Consider the following 6,585-nt stretch of genomic DNA (forward strand, 5'->3'; position numbering starts at 1 on the left):
TACATTACATTAAAGTTACATTACTTTAATAAAGTAATTGAAAAGTTACACTACTTATTACATTTTAAATCAAGTAACTTGTAATCTGTAACCTATTACATTTCCAAAGTAACCTTCCCAACACTGTGTATATATGTGTATTAGTTTGTTTTAAATTATGTTTTGTTCGAAATAAAATGAAAATGAAATGAAATGAAATGAAGTCTATTAATTATTAACAAAATATTAAATAGTGATAAAATAATGTATGACCACAAGGGGGTATTATTGTACAACGTTTTATGTAAAAATGTAGAAAATCAGCTTACTTTGGTTGACTTGAATCTTTAAAGATACATAGCTCCAGTACATTTCAACGCATTTAAGTCTTTTTATATCTTTATTTATTTTTGAACAAGGGATAGTATTAACAGTGCTAAAAAGTATATAAAGCAAAGATTTAACACAAGTTTTAATATATTTTTAATTATCATTCAAGCACTCAACTGCTCATTGAGACATTATGTCGATTATTAAACAGTTTCGGAAAGTAGGATGTAGGTGTGTTTGTAGGTTCATTTAAAAAGTACAAACAATGAAGCAAATACAAGTCAAGGCAGTGGATGATAGTTCAGAAATCAGTTCAGACTGCTGTCTGTTCAGAGTTGAGCTCTATGTGTGTTTGTTTTGTCTGAATGCTGAGATTCTCTCTGCAGACCAGCACACACAGGAGAGGCTCTGAAATCACTGTCAAACTCAACAGACAAGAAGACATCATGTACCATGACATTATAGGAAAGAAGATAATATGAATATAGGAGACCAGGATATATGGTAAATAAAGCACAACCATGGTAACCATTGTAACAAGAAACAACAATGCACCTGGTCTGTTGTCAGTGGCAGGTGTGCTGGCAGGAGTGGGCGGAGCTTTGTAGGTGATTATGCCTGTGACAACCAATAAACACGCAGGAGCCAGAAATATGGCAAAACCAAAATGTGCACTATGAAAGCCTCTGAAACCTAATAACAGTACACACGTTAAAAGAAAAAGCAGTATAATGATGGAGATTATGATGTAACAGGGGGGTGAGAAAATATGAGCAGAGATCTGTGGATATTTCAGTGTCAGAACCCCCTCCAGAGCCACCAGCTGTTGTAGGTGAAGGCTACAAATTTTCAGATACCAATAAATAGTCGCTGAAATAAACGTGTCAATGCCAAAGGGAAAACGAAAAGAAAGAAGTGTATATACTATATATGGATACAGGAGGAGTTGAAGCAGGTCACTGAGGAGGAGGAGGATGATGAAGGCTGAGATCCGGCCTCTGGTCTTTCTCTGAAGGTGCACAAAATAAAAAGCCCAAATCAGACACGGCAGCCCGACACACACACCAGTGATGAAGAAGATGGACAGTCTGATTACAGTAAAATAATCATAGGGTGGATTAAAAGGTCTTTTAGTTTCAGGGTAATAGTGAAACGTATCAGTTGTTGTGGTTGAGATGATGAGATCACTGTAGTTATTTTTGTCCTCCATGGTCTGATTTTGCTGCTGAACTTTAAATTCCTAAAAAAAAAAAAAGGAACAATAACTCAGACGAACAGCTTGACTTAAAAGTTTAAGTTGCTCATGAGAAAAATACCGCTGTAAAAGTACTTAAGTAACTAATATACTACTACTTAAGTATCAAAAGTACAAGTCAATTTCGAAAATGTCCATTAGAGATAAAACTATTTTGATTTTCATTGGCCAAATGCGATTGCCGATTTTATATATATATATATAAACGAGCTAATTGACAAATTTTGTTGTTTTAACCCTTTAACTGTCACCGTCCCCCCTGTGGGACGCCTAAGTTTACTTCACCACATTACAAATAAATCCTAATCTAATCATGACAAACTATACATCGCTGGAAAGGTCTAAGACTCCTAAAAAATATTTTACCACATTTTTGTGTTAGAAAATATATAGAAAAAAAGGAATAGATTAATATATGTCAAGAGTGCCACTTAAAAAATCTACATCATAACATGAGTTCTAACCTTTGTCACAAAAGCCTTTCTTCATTGCCTTTTCCCTATCACGTTTTAGAAATCATAAGAAATTACATATCCGCTCAAAACTTAAAATCTCAAAATTCATCCTTTGAAAGGCATTTTAAAATCAGACATTGCATTACCACTGAAAATGTACATCAAAATCATATTACAAACTGTTTTCATTCAGGAATCATAAAGATTTAAGCCTGGTAGTGCATTTTTATGTCTGTGTTCAAAAATTGGAGTGACAATTAAAGGGTTAAGCATCAGACAAAAATGAATGAAAACATGAGTACATGAACAAGATGTTTATTTCTCTATTGCAGGCAGAATTAAAATTGAGGATCGAGATTAAAATACAGTGGTCGCTTCTAATTTTCAAAGATGCTAATTTTCAAATGAGCAGTTTCTGATTTATATTAGATTGTATAATTTCAGAATTTGAATCAAAAACAGAAAAACAGAATGGTCTGAAATTCTTTGTGAAAGACATATCTGCACGGTGCTCTGGATTGATTTTTTTTTTCCAAGTGTAAATTTAAATGAACATTACTTACACTATATTATTACTTATACTATATTACACTCAGTATTCTATTTATTAAAGTCAAGCATGAATCTCATCAAGTGTGTGTTTTTAATAACTCAAGGCAGTAACAATTTAAACAATATATTTTGTTTATTTGTTTAACTTATATTCAGATATTAAACTGATATTATTAGAGAGAAAACTATAACCATGTAGCTGTCTGCTACCACATCAGATAATGCACTTTAGATCCCCTAAGGAACAAATCTACTCATTCTCTGCTATAAGAGAGAAATAATCGTATAGAACTGTTAAATCATCAAAACCAAAAACATGTATGTTAGTGCCTATACCATCTAAGCTATTAAAAGAAGTGGTTCAAAAAAGAAAACAAACAAACAAACAAAAAGGTTCAGAAGTCATAGATTCTCTTCTGAATAGTATTAATTCATCACTGACTTTTGGATATGTCTGGAAAACTTTCAAGCTGGCTGCTATTAAGCCTGTCATGTACAAAAACCCAACTTGACCCTGAAGAATTAGTTAATTAGACCGATTTTGAATTTCCCTTTTCTTTTTTTCTTCTTCAGAGAAAGGGAGTTTATGTAATAAGATGATGTAATAACTGTGTAATAAACCAGTACAGTGTGATAAGTGAAAATGAAGAAACTTTCTATTCCGCTTTTCTTACATACTATATATATTTGCAATGGGGGTAGGGGAGACTGTCTTTTGATCTGGTTACATTAATTCCATTGCATGGGTTATTCCTGGGATTCAGTAATATTTCAGTTCAGTTCAGTTCAGAGTTTCTGAAATGGTGGTTCACCAAAATGAATTGTTTGAAGCTTTTCACAATACTTTGGTATGGCCATTATGATGCATTCCAGTGTTTTTAGCATAAAGCATAAAATAATATCTTATATCTATCTTAAACCAATTTTTGGCAACAATGTAAGCATTTATTTGTGTTCATTTTTTTATTTTCTAAAGAAACTATATATATATATATATATATGTATACAGTAATGTATTATAAATCTGGGCTTCATAGAAAGTGTTACCGTTTTTTTTTTTTTTTTTTTAAACCGAGAGGTTTGGAGGTTTGACACTTCTTATTGGGCTAAATCAATCACTAGATTACAATATGTAACAAATTCTGCTGCCAGAGTCATGAATCGTCTGATCATATTACCACTTTGCTCTGTAATCTACATTGGCAGCCTGTCTCTGCCCGCATACAGTATAAAAATTAACTTTTGAATGTCTTTATGGACTTGCTCCCCATAATTTATCAGAACTGCTGCATTGTTATTCACCTTCTTGCTCTCTGGGGTCAACTGATTTACAACTGCTTACTGTACCATATGCATAGGTCCATTTAATAGAAACTAAAAATCTATCCAAATCTATCCAAATGTTCCAAAAGTTTGACACTTAATTAATAAATGTAAAGAAGTATGATTAACATGCAAACTCACAATGTAACAAAGCAAAGCCTGTTTTTTAGACATAGTTGTTGTACATTTGTATTTAAATACATGTCATGCTGACTGTACAGTAAATCAGTCAACAGATTAAATGAAACAATACATTACTGTTATTCTATAAAGTAACGAAAGCTTACCAGAATCCCACTAAAATATGTTACACTGTCTGTCCAATTGTCTTCTCCCTGTGTGTTTGACTGTAGGTGATGTTGTGCTTTTTCTTAGCGCTGCCGAGATGGCAAATAAGATTTTGCAAATGTGTTGCAATTAAATGATTATGGCGCATGTGTTTCCTTTAAGCAATCCTGTTAAGAAAACTGGATTGGATGTTGAAAAATCTTTTCTTTCGTGAAAGACAAAGTTTACTCAAGAATTCATGTTGTGGGAATTTCCTTTATTTACCAATTAAAATCATTCATAGCGAAGATGAGCATGACCCGGTTTTAAATTAGAAGCATATGGTTTTGATTATGTTATCTTTGCAAAACTTGGGAAAAACATTACTGAAAAAACAAACATAAACACATAAAAAATGCTCTGTGGCTCAATCTAGCACAGCACTTTCATATGTTGAAGCAAGTGATGGAGAGGGGGAGACTCACCTCCTATAGATAAGAGCTTTGTTGCACAAGTTTATTCAAGTGTGCTATTAGTATACTTATTTTAAACTAAAATATGAGAGTATACTTTCAGAGATATACTTAACAAAATTAAATGTAAAATGAATGAAGTTCTGCTCATAAGTTCACATACTCAATGCAGAATATATATATATATATACACACATTTATTTTTTTGTACAGAAAAATAACAAAATAATAATGTTTCTTTTAGCAAATGCTTTTTTTCAAAGTGGCTTACAAAGGAGATGCTGTTTTTTTTTTTTTTTTTGCCTATCCTTTGTTGCGATGCTCCTTGGATGATAAATGACGTTTTTTTTGTGATTTTCAATTCAATCTAGGTCCTGCACATTTGTTTTTTCTAGCAACTTCTGCATATTTAAACCCTTTCCAACAGCCTATCAGATAAAAAGAATGACTGATTTACAGTTTTATTGTTTGTTACTGCAACATTGTTGTCTATTTTGTCTCTTTGAGTTATGTGCAGTGGTGTGTAAAACTAGAGAGCCTTTTTGTGGCCTATATGACTTATCTACGATTGTTAATGTGGTTTGTGTTGTTAGACTGTGAACTGTACTGTATCAACAGGAAGCAGGGAGACAAAGTGATCCTAAAACTGAGAAGAGTTTACTGAATAATCTTATTGTGTTTTTCTCAATGCTCAGTCAGACTAGACTCAGTCAGTCTTTGTCTGACTAGCACAAATTCAACAAGTGTTATTATACCAAAGCAAATGCAAAATGGAAAACAGAAGATTGCTCTTTGCTTGTTCTTGCTAAAGGCTCTAAAATGGTGCAAATCAAAATATCAGGCAGTTTTTGAACTGAAATTTAAAGTACAAATATAGCTAAAAGCAGTGAGGATATGCCAGACATAAGAATATATGAGACTCTTCCTGTTTCCCTTTTTGTCATTAAATTCTGCCATCATTTATCACTCTCATGTTATTCCAAAACTGTTAGACTTTCATTAATTTTTGAAACACAAATGAAGATATTTTTTAATGAAACCACAAGAACAAACCTCAAGAATCTTAACCTTTGTTGGCTAGACTTAGAGAAGTAGCTAGTACAGTTTATAATGGTATAGAGGGTAGGCACTGACACTTTCCCACTGGGACACGCTCCCTCAAAAGAGTCTTCAGCCTGAATGGATTTAATAAGGAAGATGCGAAAACGTGAGTGAAATAAACGATAATTAGTTTAAACTAAAGGTTGCTGAACTTGATATGATGTTCCTAACAACTTAACAAATATCCAGTGGTCAGTGGATATTGATGCAGCCAGAAATCATGTTTTCTAACACTTATATGTGTCTGATTTTGACGCCGGGGAAAATAAAGCAAATTTGCCTGTGAACTCATTTTGTAAATACAAAATAGGTTGGTCTAAACCCCGGTAATCACTTATATTGATGTTATATATATCATCGTATCGTCCAGCTGAAAAACGTATATAGTTTTTGTCAGTGTTTATTTAAAAACATCCAGTTATGCAGAATTTAAAATTAAATTTATTTTTTTTGATGACTTGTCAATACGATATACTACAACGCAATATATAGGCATAGGCGGAGTTTGGGGGGGGGGCACTGCCCCCCCAGACGAGAGCCAATCATGATTTTGTCTGAGCTATGAAAAATCAAAGAATTCATATTTTTTCATTTTATTTATATTATCTTATTATTTTAGTGGATAGAATAAGTACGTTTTGGTTAAATTAATTTAAATTTAAGCCCCTCATCCTCGCGAGTCGCCACTCTCGATTCTCAACTTGTCTTGATAGAGAGGGCTTTGTAAGGGCATGGTGTAAGCTATTTTTATTCGTTTTGTTAATAGAAGTTCTATAGCTAATTTATAGGCTAAGTGAGTTTAATGTTGTATTTTGTTGTTGCTTGAATTGGATTCAAGCAATTGACGCCG

The 6,585-nt window shown here is 32.9% G+C and overlaps 1 long non-coding RNA gene across 1 annotated transcript; it reads right to left on the bottom strand.

Annotated features, from left to right (window-relative positions):
• Window positions 1-445: 445 nt before the first annotated feature.
• LOC127161922 (uncharacterized) lies at window positions 446-4,267 on the bottom strand. Its single transcript, XR_007827216.1, has 2 exons — window positions 4,182-4,267; window positions 446-1,549 (listed from the first exon to the last, which is right to left on the bottom strand). It is a non-coding gene; the product is annotated as an uncharacterized LOC127161922 (long non-coding RNA).
• Window positions 4,268-6,585: the final 2,318 nt, after the last annotated feature.

Source organism: Labeo rohita, unplaced genomic scaffold (genome assembly GCF_022985175.1).
Source record: "Labeo rohita strain BAU-BD-2019 unplaced genomic scaffold, IGBB_LRoh.1.0 scaffold_779, whole genome shotgun sequence".
NCBI lineage: Eukaryota > Metazoa > Chordata > Actinopteri > Cypriniformes > Cyprinidae > Labeo > Labeo rohita.